This window comes from Sycon ciliatum, chromosome 5 (genome assembly GCF_964019385.1).
Source record: "Sycon ciliatum chromosome 5, ocSycCili1.1, whole genome shotgun sequence".
Taxonomy (NCBI): Eukaryota; Metazoa; Porifera; class Calcarea; order Leucosolenida; family Sycettidae; genus Sycon; species Sycon ciliatum.
This window is the reverse complement of record NC_088647.1, coordinates 31,405,318-31,421,110: the sequence shown is the minus strand read 5'-3', so window position 1 is coordinate 31,421,110 and position 15,793 is coordinate 31,405,318. Positions and strand designations below refer to the sequence as shown.

Genomic DNA, 15,793 nt, shown 5'->3' with positions numbered 1-15,793 from the left:
GAGACAATGCTGCAACAAACACTGTACACTGCACGTAACATCTCCTACCTGGCGTTGCGCAGAGGCCAAGATTGCACGCCATCGTCTCCATCTGCGGTGGCCGGTAGATGCACAGGATCGGCGACCCACGGCAGCAGCGCTTGCGATAGCTCACGCCATCACCACAGCTGTGAGAGCAGTGTGACCAGGCACCCCACGGACTGTAGTAATCTGCACAGGGAACATTTCACGAACATATCGTATATGCAATTTGCCGAAACGTTGTAATACAGTCCGACCTCACTTATCCGGTCCTCTTTTATCCGGATCCCTCGCCATCCGGAAGAAAATCATTGGTTACCGATTTACAGCATATGCCATGCATACATACAGTATGTGCGTTCGATTATCCGGTTCCCTCGTCTATCCGGATATTTTTGTGGAAAACGAATGTGTGCGGTTATGCGAGGTCTGACTGTATTGTGAAATGAGTTGAATCATTGCAGTGTTAATGGAAGAGAGCGTGTGGGCTCTACTCTTAAGTCTTAACTGTTTATGAAACTGCAGGAAATCTCCCCACCTTTACTTCATATCTTATAAGCTGAGGTAACACCGAATCCACGTGGCATAAACGTCATTTGAGCATTCATACAGCAATCTACAGGGAACTCAGTTCAACGAACGTCTCTTGTAAGCCGGATGCGGAAACTCAGTTCCACTGAGTCTGACGCGAGCCGTGTTTGTTTCTCATATTTTGCCCCACGTGGTCAGCTACAGCAATGGGAGCACACTTCTGTCACAGTGCACTCACAAGATAACATACACCTGTCCTGTCCTGTCCTGAACATTGCCGTAAGGCGGTCACAAGACCCCTCATACGAGGGGCCGACAGACATGGGGTAGGTGGGTTGAATACGGTATGCAGCACGCTCCGCAGGCTAGCGGCCAACACACACACACGCACACACACAGACATACACACACACACACACACACACACACACACACATACACCCCCCCCCCCCCCACACACACACACAGACTGCTACATAAGACAAACCACACTCACATAAAACATGAACGCCCCGTGCCAGACCAGCCGTCTCTACTTACATCCACCTGGGCATCGGCTACTGCTCCGACACGTCCTGGTCTGCAGAATCGGCGGCATCGCCATGCACGCAGAAACGGTTCCTTTGCAGCATCGCGTACGCTTCTGCATGCCCTCACCGCATGACGCTGTACACGCTGACCATTGACTCCAGGATGCATAGTCTGCAGTAAATAGCACATTACATCAAAACTAGCTATCATTAGAGCAAAACGTGATGCCGACCCAAAGTCATGATGAATTGAACAACAATGAATTGAAATATGCACAATAAGATCACCATTCTCACCCATCTAGAGTCGCATAAATTGGATTTTCGACGGAAAAACCGCAGTTTGAGTACAACACTAACAAATATAAGCAAGATCTTGTGTGGTCAGAAGTGACAACAGCTAGCACAATACTGACTCATGTGATACCGACATTCAACGACCTAATGATAAGCTTTATCACGTTTTGTTATAAAATTTAAATGTTTACTTTCATTCAATATGTGTGCATGTTCTAAGCTATGCCTATGGGCAGTTCCTAGTTGCAGATGGTGCTCGTTCCCAACCTATCTGGCATAAGTGTACCCGCCAACCGAACTAGCTGGCACATGTACTCCATGGAGTGCTTCTGGCTAGATTAACTCTTGTGTAATCAATGGTGCTAGTGAAGCTTATATCAGATCCACTCTGATTTAGCCACCCACACTAGTACCAAGTATTACCTTCACTGGGGGCAGGGGTACCTGCAGTTGGATCCCGGGACGGATACCCTGATGCCGTAAATCCTTTTTTCTGCACCTTGTCCTCACCCACTTACTGAGGTGTGGTGAGCCCATAAGTGGGATCATTTCAAGTCCACCCTAGTTTGGGGATTTCAGGGGGTGTCGGCCGCTGGGTGGTTCAATGGCCAATTGAGTCATCTTTCCAAGATTCCTTTTGAGTCTCTCTCCCCTCTCCCGGGGAGACCCACGTGACCAGTTTTGGCAGTGAGCAACAAGTACAAGTACAAGTGTGTGTGAGTGTGTGTGTGTGTGTGTGTGTGTGTTTGTGTGCCTGTGTGTATGCGGGTGTGTATGGGTGCTTATTGATCTGCCCAGTCGTGTGCTATTGAGCAATCTATTCGAGTTGCCTCGACCAATTATTTCATATTTATTCTGTACTCGTCATATTGCAATCCTAGATTGGCGAGGGTATCCCGTAAGGAGACCATAGGTAGGGTGTTCGGTGCCTCGAACCCAGGCGCATTTTGAGTGGAAACAGTTTTGTACGGGGTCCGTGGCACAATCGTACATCACTGTGCTTCTTGCCTTGGCAAGGTAACATTTTAGCAGCTCAGGACGAGTTTGTTTCTTTGCTGGAAAGAGGAGATGTCTCTGCTGTTGAGACCGTAAGTCCCGTTTCCACACGACGAATTTTAGCAATGTTACGCCCTGCGCAACTTCAGGGTGTCGATTTCGGCCTGTTCTGGGCCGGTCGCAACGCCGGCGACCATTCCATCGTCTTCAGCGTCGAAAAACTACGCAGTGTGTGAAATTTGGAGGCTCTACGATGCTGTGTTCTTGTTCTATGAGCGATCGATTCGCGCCAAGATACCAAATGTACGGAGTACATGTACATGTACATGGAGTTGATGGACTTGGCTGTAGTGCTGTTTATTTGTAGTTTCCCTGAGCTACCACATCAGATAAATCTCTGGTCGCTGTATCATATAGGAGAGTGGATAAAGCCATTGTGCAGACAAATTGGTCAAGAACAGATTTCCTGCCAATACTGCGTTCAATCATGATGCAGCTGAAAATCTGACACTCTGAGGATTTGCAAAATTGCACCGCGCTCTCACAGTGCAGCTACGCAATGCTGTATGCACCGTGTCTGGAGTACATTGTCATCCACATAGCATGGGGAATGTAGGGCCAGTGTATTTGTCGACTTTATAATTTACATCCAAATTACGCTTGCACGATCATCCGATAAATGAACTGTCTGTTGATTGTGCAAATCGTATGAATGAATAACATGTGACGTGCGACACCAATTGCCCCGAAGTGCTGCACGCGTCGTATATGACTGGGAACAAGTTGTCCTTCTAAAGCTGATGATTAGCAGGACTGCTGCTGCCTTGGCCTGGCTGAAGCTTACATCGTGTTGCAATGGTGCAGCATACCTGTTAATTAATTGGCTGCATGCATCCGGTCCCGCGGCGCAACATGCCCGGGTGCGGGTGCCGTCTCGGCTGAGTGCGTATGCTATTTTCTTGGATTCTTCATCTACATGGGGTAGATAACTGTAATCTCCTCCTGGTCATGTGTCTTTGTAGTACCCGTATTCCAATTAGCTTCAGCCTGTGAAGGGTTACATCTTTCGCATTTATTTCGACTAATTTGTATGCGTTGCTATGGTGGTTGCTATGGGCGTAATTTGAATTTGGCTAGATGGAATACCAAAAAAATTGGTCAAGTGATGGAAGCTCTCTATTGGCTATCATCTGTGAAAATTTGAAAGACCCTGAACGAAATTGATTTTCACCTTGTTCTAGTTGGTTTTGAATTTCCCGGTTTTGTGCCACTGGCCTGCATCAAAACTGTTCCAGCAAAAGTGCCAACAAGCGCACTTCAAACAATCATAACTCTTGAACGCCTGGTCGGATTTAGACAAACCTTATATATTTCCCGGCTAGTTTATCCTACTCTTTCCAATGAGACTAAAGTTGAGGAGATCGGAGCAACTTTCAAAATCGTCCGAACACCCTACCATAGGTCTGTGTGGACTGCCCTAGAGAAATATGAATAAATACTACCGTACTGGCAATATATGTTGCCGCGTAACGCGTAACGCAGGGGGGTGCGGCGTAACGCGCGACCAGGCTAGTGCGACAAATTTTCGTTGACTTCGTAACGCCCGTCCGGCGGGGTGCGGCGATCTTTTCATTGCAGTTTGCACTGCAAAAAAAGGCTGAAAACTGTGAAAGCACGTGCACCGCGTGGTGAAAAGTTCAAAACTGGACGCAGCAGGAAGTCCTGACACTCGAAGGCGCATCATTCAGTGGTTGGCGATCTCAATGGTTTCTTCTTTCCCGAGGTCGTTTTGCGAAGAAGAGCGATGTGTTTACCAGTTTCCTTGTGACAATGCAGAAGTCTCTATTCGCCTTCGGCGTGAAGAAAATCACGCCCAAGGAAAGTGAAAAAGGAAAGGATGAGGAGAGAAAGGAGACGAAAAACAGGATTGCTGCTGATCGTGCAAAGAAAGTTTTAGTGAAGCAGAAGAAAGTTCGTGAGCAAACGAGAAAGCGTGTTCGTCGGCACCGCCAAAATGATGCGGCAATAGCAAAAAAAAGTGATGCGGCAATAGCAAAAAAAGGACTGCGGCAATATAGAAACCTGTGTAACGGCTCCTGTGCGACTTTGCATGTAACGCCCTGCGTGCGGCAAACATGTGCCAATGTAACGCTTCATGGCCTCACTGCGGCAACATATATTGCCAGTACGGTACTACTCGTGTGTTGTACTTCAAATGATGTCTTCAATAATGTTCCCCCCCCCCCCCACTTACAGGTTCCAGTTCGTCGGTACCGCCTTGTGCTGCGAACCACTCTCCGCGGCGTCGTGCGCACGTAGCGTCCGCGTCTAACTGGTATGTACCTTCGCCGACCGGTGAATATCACCCTCCTCGACGCATAGCGGCGCACGCTGCGTCGCCTCCTCGACGATTCCGCATCGTCAAGACTGAGTATCGCCACTAGTACGACGATCAGAAATGCTAGCGCCAGCCAGCGCCTCATGGCTTCGGGTGTTGGTCCCCTTTCAAACCTTGTTTCAGTCGGCCAACCTTGTTTCCTAGCGCATGTCCGATTTTCAGGTCTTCACAATCAATACCTTCCTTCCTTCTTTCCCTCCTTCCTCCCGGACCAGTCTTACTACTCTTTGGACGCGGATGAATGGAAGCGGGTGGTCTGGATAGCAATCAAAGGAACTGATCAGGGTCTGAAAATGGCGAGGAAGTCTGGACATAGATCTGCGTGGGGTGATTATATTTAATTTCGTCACTTGCTTCAAACGAGGAAACTGCTCCTTTCTATCATGCGTGACTATGCGCAATTTCTATCAGACGATCACACAATGTGACTATGGCTGTACGGATCGTTTGTATGCGAGCAGCATGCTCAGGCCGTCAGGGCTCATAATCCCATTCATGTGCTATGCTGTCCGTTTCGCGCTATTTTGGCAAGATGGATGCCCGTGCGTGACTTGGGCATGTTGTGCGAGAGACCGACCCATCACGTGCGGCAATGCATCTACGCACATGTGTGATCTCGGGCAAAGCCACAGAGCTAGAACTTTGAAGAAGAGGCCTCGCCGCAGTGCTGTGTATTCCTTGTTCACCGTAAACCATGGTAAACACTTGCTTGAAACATCGACAATGCTATGACTCATGGAGTCATGGTGTGTAGCTAGGTGGGGTCTCACTGTTTTGTCCCATACAAACTAACTTCAGACTTACATGTAGCTCAGCTCCGACAGCTACAGCACGTCTACCCCCGTCATAGCCCTGGTCTGCTGACAACTGCGGCGTATCGTCTCCGTATGTTCAGTTGAGCCAAACAAACCGTATTTTGCCCAACTAAGGGGTCGTCCGCAATTATCGAAAGTTTTTTTCCAATCCGTAGTAGCTTCGAAAGTGGGTGGGTGGGTCAAGGCCAGTTACGGATTGAAAAACTTCCGAAATGACACGTGCGCGTGCCACGTGTACGTCTACGTGTAGCCCCTGTTTTCCACGCGCGGCTGCGCGCGAACTGTCTACTACTTATAATATTTTTGTAGTTCTGGCAGTTTCTGCGCCCCCGCGCGCGCTTCCTTGGCTGCTCCTCCTGGGCCGGGGATCATAAAGTTCGGCGCATTCGACGGCGAGTCGACACCTTCTATTTTTGAGTTTCACTGTCTCCTTCGTCCAGAGTACCGTCTTCCATGCACTCCTTTGAAGTCCTTCCGTCTAGCGCTGGCGCTGACGACTGTTATTGACTATGTCCAGACAGGCGACGTTGTTTGGAAAGGCGGTGAAGAAGCAGCCCTTTTTCGAAACCGCTGGTGACTCTGATTATTACAGAACAATAAATTGCTTGTGGCAGTTGTCCAAGACGACGAACAAGGATGGACCAGCACTGATTGAGTTTGTTCCATATGTGTTGCGTTGTGTGTCCATCAATAATATTTTATTACGGACTGGGGGGGTGGGTGGGTGGGTGAGGAAAAATTTGAAGCTACTACGGATTGGAAAAAACTTTCGATAATTGCGGACGACCCCTAAGGTCACGGAAATCCCGAGCAGAGCCATACAGGACCTTGTGGCAAGTACAGTCTACAGACTGTCATGATGCATGATCAGTGCTGCTTTGTGAAATCCGATCACCGGAGTGAAGATTGAGCCGGGGGCTGCGAAGCCCCAGACCTGAACATACTGGAATCATCACTGGTGCAGGGCGCCAAGCTGACTACCTCGATCGGATTTCATCGTCGATTCGACCAGTGTGCAGGGGGCATCCTCACTACTTCAAGCCATGCATTTAGCATACAATCATGTACATGCACGGAGTATCTGCGGATGAGAACTTGGAAGACATCGTGAGATATTATTCTTTCCTCATCAGTTCAGGGTGCCCAAATATCAAAACAATACAATACTAGACAAGACAAGAATCAAGGAAAGAAACACTACAAATCACGAGCTCTCTCACTACCACCTACAGCATCAATTAGGACTCATAAATTCATGAACCAGGTTTCGGGCCTTCTCTTGAAATGCAATTCCAAGCAACCAGAACCAATGAAACGTTGTATAAATAGCATCACAAGGCTGGTAACCATCACAACTAGGTGATACATTTGCACGTAGCTAAGACCTTTGCACAGGAGAGAATGAAAAAGGAAAGAGAGAAAATGAAAGCTAGAGGTGAGACAAGAGGGACTATGCAGTTGATTTTTCCCATTTCTCTCCTCATCAATCCCTACTTGTCTTTGTACATACATCTACATGTACTAGTAGTAGTACTTTTCTTTCAATCAAATGAACCCCTCGATAGGCATATTGCCTTTGGGTCATTTCATAATAATACTAATAATAGCATACACTGTGCAAAGACGAACAGCCAACTACTGGAAACGTGTGAACACTGGCTTCTTCAAGAACTGCAGTATCATTCGCTGGGAGTTGTGGCTGCTCGTGACAGAACTCAATACACCAAGGAGCAGAGCCTAGTGCACACACTTGACAGGAATTAATTAAGAACGGTATTGCTACTGTAACTCCACGTTTCAAGTTGTCTGATGATCAGTTAATTAAAACCGTGAAACTCAGAGTTACAGCATAAATGCTTTTGATTCCTCTCAACGTGGACGAAGGGGCCGTCCCGCGGCTACTCTCCCTACCACCATCATGAAGGACCTGGCAGGGCACGACATTCCTTTGAAGAGTGCCAGCGACCTAGAAGGAGCACGAGCACTTGCTGCAGACAAGTCGAAATGGAGATCAGACATTGTTTATGGATGAGTTTTTTGTTGACTGGAGACAGAAGCGGACTTGGCTTAATTTCAGTGTATTCTCATGCATTGTTCTTTGGCCTTTGTACGCGTGCTATGGTATTATTATTATTATTCCTCTCAACTTACTTAAGTGCGTGAACTGAAGTATCATGTGTTCAGTGTTCTTCCTTTCGTCAGCACTACAATCCTATGCTTGTTCAGATGTGACTTTTGGTTTGATTCCTTGCAACAGCTTATGCGAAGGTAACGTACGTCGTGTGGAACTACTTGTTATTGTACATAACTAGTCCATCATGAAGTTGATTGTTCCAACTAGGAACACACGCTTCTTGCCGAACTTGACACTTGACTGACTCACGACTGCCATCCGGAGCACACGAGGAGCACGTCGCACCTTCCACTCGGCAAACCTGCAAGAAAGCACCACTCCCTGCTCAATACACAGTGTTTCGGGGAATTCACCCCTCATCAGTTGAGCTTGAGTAGGCTGAGGAAGATTGTGCCTGAAGAGCACCACTTATATAGTGCTCTCCAGGCACAAACATCACCAGGGATACAAACTTACAGAGACGCTTTGTTTCCAGCGCGACAAACACCTCGTGAAGCCCCAGGTAGCAGCGTGAGTCAGAGTCGCTCATGGAGTTGTGCTAAACAGACGTTGAGAGCCAGTATTTATAGCTATTCACAACGCTGTCACCTCCAACAACTAGTCGCACGTCCGCGTGAGGGACAACAATACGAATTTAGAAGTTGCGACTTCGGCGGTAATAGTCATGAAGTTGATTGTTCCAACTAGGAACACACGCTTCTTTCCAGAAGTTCGGCAAGAAGCGGGTGTTCCTAGTTGGAACAATCAACTTCATGACTATTACCGCCGAAGTCGCAACTTCTAAGCTAGTCCATCATATTTTACATAATAGTGGAGTTCAGCAGGATTTTGGCGTTTTGGTTTGTCACAATTCGTCTACGCTTAGCTTCTCCTTCTATGCTTATTACATAAACTTGAGCCTCCTACGTGTTGGGTGGTCTGTTGCCTTGCGTCGTCGAGTTATAATAAAGCCGGTGTGTCCAATAGTCTACTGTAGTACTAGTTTGGTCATCATTCATTATAACTTTCGGCATTCTTTGTTGCCGTAGGGCATAGCTCGTGCTCTTCTTCGTTGCGCTTTCCTTCCCTTCTTGGACCTTTCCGAGCCTGAGCCTTCCAAGTTGGAAGGTTGTTGGTTTGCGTCTTGGATAAGACTTAGTGTTGGAGCTAGGTGTCGGGTCACTGAATGTCTCAGTACTCCTTGTCAGTTTTTTTGCCATTTTGCCGCACTCGCTGACTGTATAATTATGATCTGGTCACGCTGGTGGACAGTTTGTCGTAACAGTTTGTCCTTCTCCTGTTTTAGAATGTGTTGCGGGTTTTACTCCGTTGTTTTTCTAACATCATTTAACATTCATTTAATAATGATGCATGGTCGCACCTTTGGTTACTGCGTGCTAGCCAGGTGGGTGGGTGTCAATCTCCGGCGTTCGGCCGAGTGCTGATGGATAGCAAAAATGAAATTTATTATTATAACTATGTTTTGAGCTTAAACGGATTTCTAGACTTGCGTATTTGTAGATTTTGATCACGATTCTTTTACATGTATGTGTACAACAATTCTCATTACTTTATGATTATTTTTTACTGTCCACTGGCGTAACCAGATAATGCAGTCACCGAGTGCGACAAAAGAGCGCAAACTGAAAAGGAGTCCTGAGACATTCGACGGCCTGACGCCTAGCTCCAACACTTCTAAAAGGTGCAAACCAACAACTTTCCAACTTGGAAGGCTCAGGTTAGGAAAGGTCCAAGAGGGGAAGGAAAGCGCAACGAAGAAGAAAAGGAGCTAAGTACCAAGGCAACAGAGAATGCCGAAAGTTACTGGATGATGACGAAACTAAGTTGGTAAGACAATTGGACATACCGGTCTTCGAAGTGGGAAGGTTGTTGGGTTGTAACTCGTAGACGTGTTGCAGCTAGGTGTCAGGACGTCGAATGTCTCAGTACTCCTTGTTAGTTTGTGCCTTTATTTATCACTCGTTGACAATATCATCTGGTTACATTGGTAGCAAGTTATTCATAACTCGTAACATTTGTCCTTTCTTTTAATCCAAAATCACATTATTGTAGAAAATTGCGCGTCACGAAAGGTCGTTCTCTAGGACCTTATGAAGGCTACTCGTTAGGGGCTACTGATGTAACGCAGTCACGTTTCCAAGTTCTTTCCCAGCTACTTCAAGGTATATACAAATGTACACTACAATTGTAGCTTTGCGCCCCGCAAGAGTCACATGTGAGGATAGATCTGGCTTGTCACGGATTCACAGCCATTCCGTTCCCCGGGATGCAGGGCACAAAGGACAATACTTGTTTGTTACACTATTTACAAGTATATTGACAAGACGGAAAAGCAAACTGCTCTGACAGAGACGAACAAGAAGACTGACAAAAGGACTCTCGACTACAAAATCGCGCATGCTCATATCACACATGCACGCGACTAGACGAGACAGTTTGGGGAATGCCATCACACAGGAAAACAACGCATCATTTCACAACAGGCTGATTAGGTTACCGACGTTATTACGGCCCACCAAAATCTTATCCTGCTGTTGTGATTATCGGGGCTTTCTCTTTGTCCTGACACTGTCGAAATCACATCATTCAGAAATGAACTGATGGCACTTCTGAAAGAAATGTCTTGGTTCTCCTGATTACGTTATTGCTGCTGTGGGTGGTGTTCCGATCATGGCAATTCCGCACCAATGCTTGAGAGCGCCGTCGATGTTATACTATTATCATAGCCTGCGCGCTAAAAGGCCGGCCCTCACTATCGGAAGAAACTTGCGCTCTCTCACGCAGGCAGCCCCCAAACGGATACATGTATGCAGATACAATGAACTCGCAGAAGGTCGTTTTCTTCTTGCAATAAGCTCGTGACTAGGTCCGTGATCTGCATTCAACAAAGAGGCAATTTCTGCCCATGATCTTACAGATTGTCGGATGGAGGTGTGTTACCGATGAGGCAGAACCGCAACAGCTGTGAACTGTCGCAGATGCTAGGAGGGACTACACATCCAGCTTGATATTGTCAGAGAATCTCCTCACCAAAGACGCACGGCGATGTTAATTGTGGCGTGGAGATAGCGGGTGATAGGAGGGACTAAAAATCCAGTTTGATATTGTCAGAGCATCTACTTAGTTCCGTGACTCGAGAGAAGTCAGAAAAAATATCCGGGCCATACACACGATGTTGTTCGAGTCGACTGTTATAACACGTCGCCTTGGGATGCATCGCCCTGAGAGATACCGATAATACATTCCCAGAGTACTGGTTGCTTGGAGTGGCTATTACTTTGACGTAGCACGGTGTCCTAGATGACGGTATCGTTATGGATATTACATGTGTACTGCGGACGAGATATTGTACGTGATATGTAACTTTATCCAATCTGTGTTCTTCCTGTGTACACGCGTATGTAGTGTATGGAGATTTATCCAATGACCTGTTGCTGCAGGAGTTTATATTTGAGTGGGGGCGGTATTCCGCTTGCGGATGACATTTCGTTGGACACGTTCTTGTTATCAGCTGTAGAATAGTCAATACCTGAGAATCGATACAATCCTGAACTTTTCACCATAAGGGATGTGATGAGAAACTGATAGTGCTTTATGCTGCAGCACATTCCATCATCAGTATGTTTGCATTCACATCACAAGTCAGCCACAGCAAGTAAAAACTACCAACGCCCACTGCGCTGTGGCCGATGTAGAATGTAGGATAAGAATCACATGCAATGTTCGCGTTCAGGAGATGCCCAACTAACAACACAATGACGATACCTGCAGCCTTTAACGTCCCATCCTACACTGTACAGCCACGGCAACCTATTGTACATGTACACCAGTGTATACAATGAACCATTGGGATGATACATGTGTAATTCTCTCTCTCTCTCTCTCTCTCTCTCTCTCTCTCTCTCTCTCTCTCTCTCTCTTTCTCTCGCTCTCTCTCTCTCTCTCTCTCTCTTTATTTCTCTCTCTCCCCCGAAACGGTCTCCGAAATCTTCGATGTGATCAACCAACTTACTTTCCATATCATCCACCTTTCGGCCGTACATGTAGTCCATTATCTACATGTACATGTGGCGGGAGGATCATGGTCTACGCTCTAAACGCATCAGTACTATGATCGGTACAGTTATTGCCTTGTGCTCAGAAGAATATTTTCCAAGATCCCTTACTCAGGCTACTGGTTACTCCTTTGACCAAGATCCACACACGCACATACATGTACGTGTACATGTATGTGCGTGATCATTTACATGTACATGTACATGTACAAGGTCATGTGACGTTAGGTGTCCGGGTGGCAAAGCACTGCCAAAACCGGTGTCCCCATCTGCTGGTAACCGTATTGTGTGATGAGAATTGTTTTAAGCACAATCTTTGGCAACGTTCCCTTCCCCTCGCACCGACATGTACATGTACATTTAGCTGTCTCGTTCGTTCTAAACATGTACATGTACTTCGAAGTAGGCGTTAGAATCTGGACTAGGACTAACAGTATTCCACAGATCGTTGATGGTAATCTTCGGACTCTGAATCCGAGTAATGTTTGACCTCGATCATTCAGATCATTCAAAGTTTCAAAATTCAAACATGACCTCTGTGTTCTCTACAGTCATGTACATGTATGCGGAGCGAGACATTTCCATGTCCTAGATTGCTTCCACAACCACTAGGCACCACCAGTATAATTATACATGTACGAGTAGGAAGTAGTGGTTGCGACGTCGGCGATGATTACGAGTACATGACATAATATTAATATTATTGTGATCCCAAAGTGTTACCGTTAGTATGTCATGTACCATCTTCTGAAGTGAAGTAACGTTAGTTAGTTCTCTTGAACGCCTTCTCGATAATGCACTGTAAGTGTACGACTTCTGGTCAGCGCACTGTCTCACATCTGCGACTGCGGTGACCGGAGAGACGCACTGGCCCACACATGTCTGATGTTAGCTGCCCGGCGGCGTCTTGTCTAGTCTACAGATGACCGCGAAAGACACAGACACTGACAGTCGGGTTCCATTTTGTGCACGGATACGGGCACTGGGCATGCGCAGACGAACTAGAACTTAGAAGCGAGACTTGTTTGACAGACTGTGCGCACATCACTAGAATGATCACAGTCATGCAGATGTACAGCATGTACATGTACATGTAGAGCATGGTTTTACATAATAATAATAATTATTATACAATCATGCATGTGTGCCTTGTGGTGGGAAGGTGGACTATCATGCCTTATACGTAGACACGGCAATGAATGTCTGAAAACGGCGTGTGTGAACATCAATGGAGATTGTGATGTGATCAGGCGCACGTAGGTTGTGCATGTTGACTGTCGTAAATCAGAAACAGCAAGCAAGAACGATACGATCGCGAAATTGAGAGCATGCTTCGCTGGGGATCGCACACTGGCATGTGTAAAATCACTGAAGATCATCCTTCGCTCTTCTGTCCATTGAGAGTCTTGAGGGCACGAATGTCTCTGGGTAAGTGCACGCAAGTAGACGACATTAGCAGATCATCGAGCCAAATGCACGATCGCGATCTGTACTGTGAACATAACACATTGTAGCTAGAAGAATTACTAGTCCCCTGATGATTGCAGTATCGCATGAAACTCCGGCATGGTGACATTTTCCCCCCGGATTCAAACTGGTCCCAAGTGTGGACTGCTGTAAAGTCCTTGACTGTTCACTGCAGTCACGCCACCATCCACAACAGGCACAAGGGACATACAATGTAGATACTGTACAATCATGTACTTTATAGACGAGTCACTGCACACGGTACGTCGTTGCTAAATCCTTGAAGCAGTGCTTGATACCAGAGACAAAAAGACACAGCAGCCTCGTTCCATTCCTAACTAATACTTGTGTAGCCGAGATAGTACCGTAAATAAATATATGTATAATGCTTCAAGGTTGAATGATTGCTGTCCAGGGTCAAGAACAACAGAACATTATAAGCATAGTATGTTATCCAGGTACAGTGAAACCTGTCTAGCTAAGGCGATCGCTCAAGGGACCTTCAAAACACGGTCTCTGCTACCAGGTGGTCTCCTTATCCAGGGTCATTTGACTGGAAATAGCATCCTTGGGTCCTGGTTGCAGTGGTCTTCTGGGACAGGTGGTCGCCTTGTCCGAGTGGTCCCATTGGCAGGTTTTACTGTACGTCGTTTACGTTGCAGAGGATAGTTTCCACTGCATCTGTTAGAAGCACATGTCAATGTCCATACATGTCATTGATCGGTTAATGTAGACACCGCACATTTCTATGTTGTGAGCCTTGTGGCAGGTTGAAGAGCTCAACGTGTCGATGCATGATTACGTAAAGTTGTTCAGGTGCCAAATTGAATTCGATTGTCCCTAGACACTTCTAAGTGGCGACACGTGTGTATCATTCGAGGAGAAATACTCCTGATGACTACAATCTAGACTGAAGTTCATTCACCAGAGAGCGAGAGATGGAGAGATCGACCTGCATCGGACAGCTAGTAGAGAAAACAAAGGAACGCCAGTGAACCTTAATGTGGAAGCAATCCTGAAGTAACTTGGTTATTATTGTTCTTGGGTTTCACCAGACGTTTGGACTTCTGATGAAGTGGCCTACATGTACACGACGTTTTCAAAGTACATTCTTTATTCTTTATTCTTTACTCCTTATTTCCACGATGGCCCAAGGCCAATAAGGAAACATGGTCGCGGTCACTAACCATGCATGATCGCTGCGGGTTGGCATACAGTCGAAACATGTAAAGAGGCACATACAATGTACTGACCTGCAGCGTTCATTTCCATTTCAGCTTCCTTGTTGCTGTTCCTTGTCCATGGTGGGTGTTTGAAGGTTAACCGCAATTGCGTCTACGCACTATAATCTTTCTAAGGAAATGGCAGTTTTCAAAACGGTTTCATTCAACGGGTAAAATTCTCGTACCAAATTGGCGAAGCACCAGTTCCCATTGAGTGCAATTGGCCTACGAGTCGTATGCTAGTAGTAGTAGTGCGGGAGCACTGCTCGTCTTCCCTCAGTATGCAACTACACTGAGACTTCTGGAGAAGCATCATGCATACATGTACAGTAAAGAAACCTGTCTCACACGACCGCACAAGGGACCTTCAAAATGTGGTCTCTGTTTCCAGGTGGTCGCCGTATGCAGGGTCAATTGACTGGAAATAGCAACCCTTTGGTTCTGGTTGCAGTGGTCTTCAAGAGCAGTTGGTCGCCTTATCCGAGTGGTCGCCTTGTCAGGTCTTACTGTGCAATGTTTGGTCCCAACTGCCAACTCAGGCTAGTATCTGCCACAAAACATGCATGTACACTGTATACAATTCGTCACTTACATGTACATGTATATGACCAATACATCATGTACATGTACATTGTACCTTGGCTGGCTATCCAGCCAAGCATTTTTGTCCATTGTGATTTGCTTGTTTTGAAGTGCTGCTGGGACGATCGTACGTTGCGAGTGACTCATGAGCAATGTCGGAGCTTGCTTGTCCGTTATGTCCAGTTACTCAGCCGAACACACGGGCCCTCATTCTGGCCCTCAACAGGAGACGGTATTCACTATTAGTCACCAAGCAAATCTAAAGATAAATTAATGGCACTTGCATTGTCAATTTGTGAACCTGGCCTCAAATAGAATCACATAATTATGATCTTGACGTAGTTGAATCATAACGAGGTTATCGTGGTTGTTTTACCTACAGTGACAACATGCAGCTTAGCTGGATTGGATGTTACTTGTAGACTCTACATGTGCATGGATGTACTAGGAGCTTGGGCTGTACAAGTACAACATCGATCCTATGTGAAATTTAATTATCTGGATGGGCCCTGGCTGTTAACACTCCTCCTTTGGTCGCGCTTGACAATTTTTCTATGATATCTTCACCGCGCCCCTCGCTTCGGTGCCAGATCTAATTTGCCAGCAGGCACCTTATAATTTGATTACTAGTGTGAGCTCACGAACGCAGTTTTCCTTCAGGCCTCACCACGCCTCAGTGGTTGATCGCAGGGCTTGTTTATGCTAGCTTGAAGATTAGCATACCAGACAAGTAAGTACGTGTAT

At 46.5% G+C, this 15,793-nt stretch overlaps 1 long non-coding RNA gene across 1 annotated transcript; it reads right to left on the bottom strand.

Annotated features, from left to right (window-relative positions):
* Nucleotides 1-6: 6 nt before the first annotated feature.
* Nucleotides 7-5,166, bottom strand: LOC135818347 (uncharacterized). Its single transcript, XR_010553667.1, has 3 exons — nucleotides 4,630-5,166; nucleotides 1,093-1,254; nucleotides 7-210 (listed from the first exon to the last, which is right to left on the bottom strand). It is a non-coding gene; the product is annotated as an uncharacterized LOC135818347 (long non-coding RNA).
* Nucleotides 5,167-15,793: the final 10,627 nt, after the last annotated feature.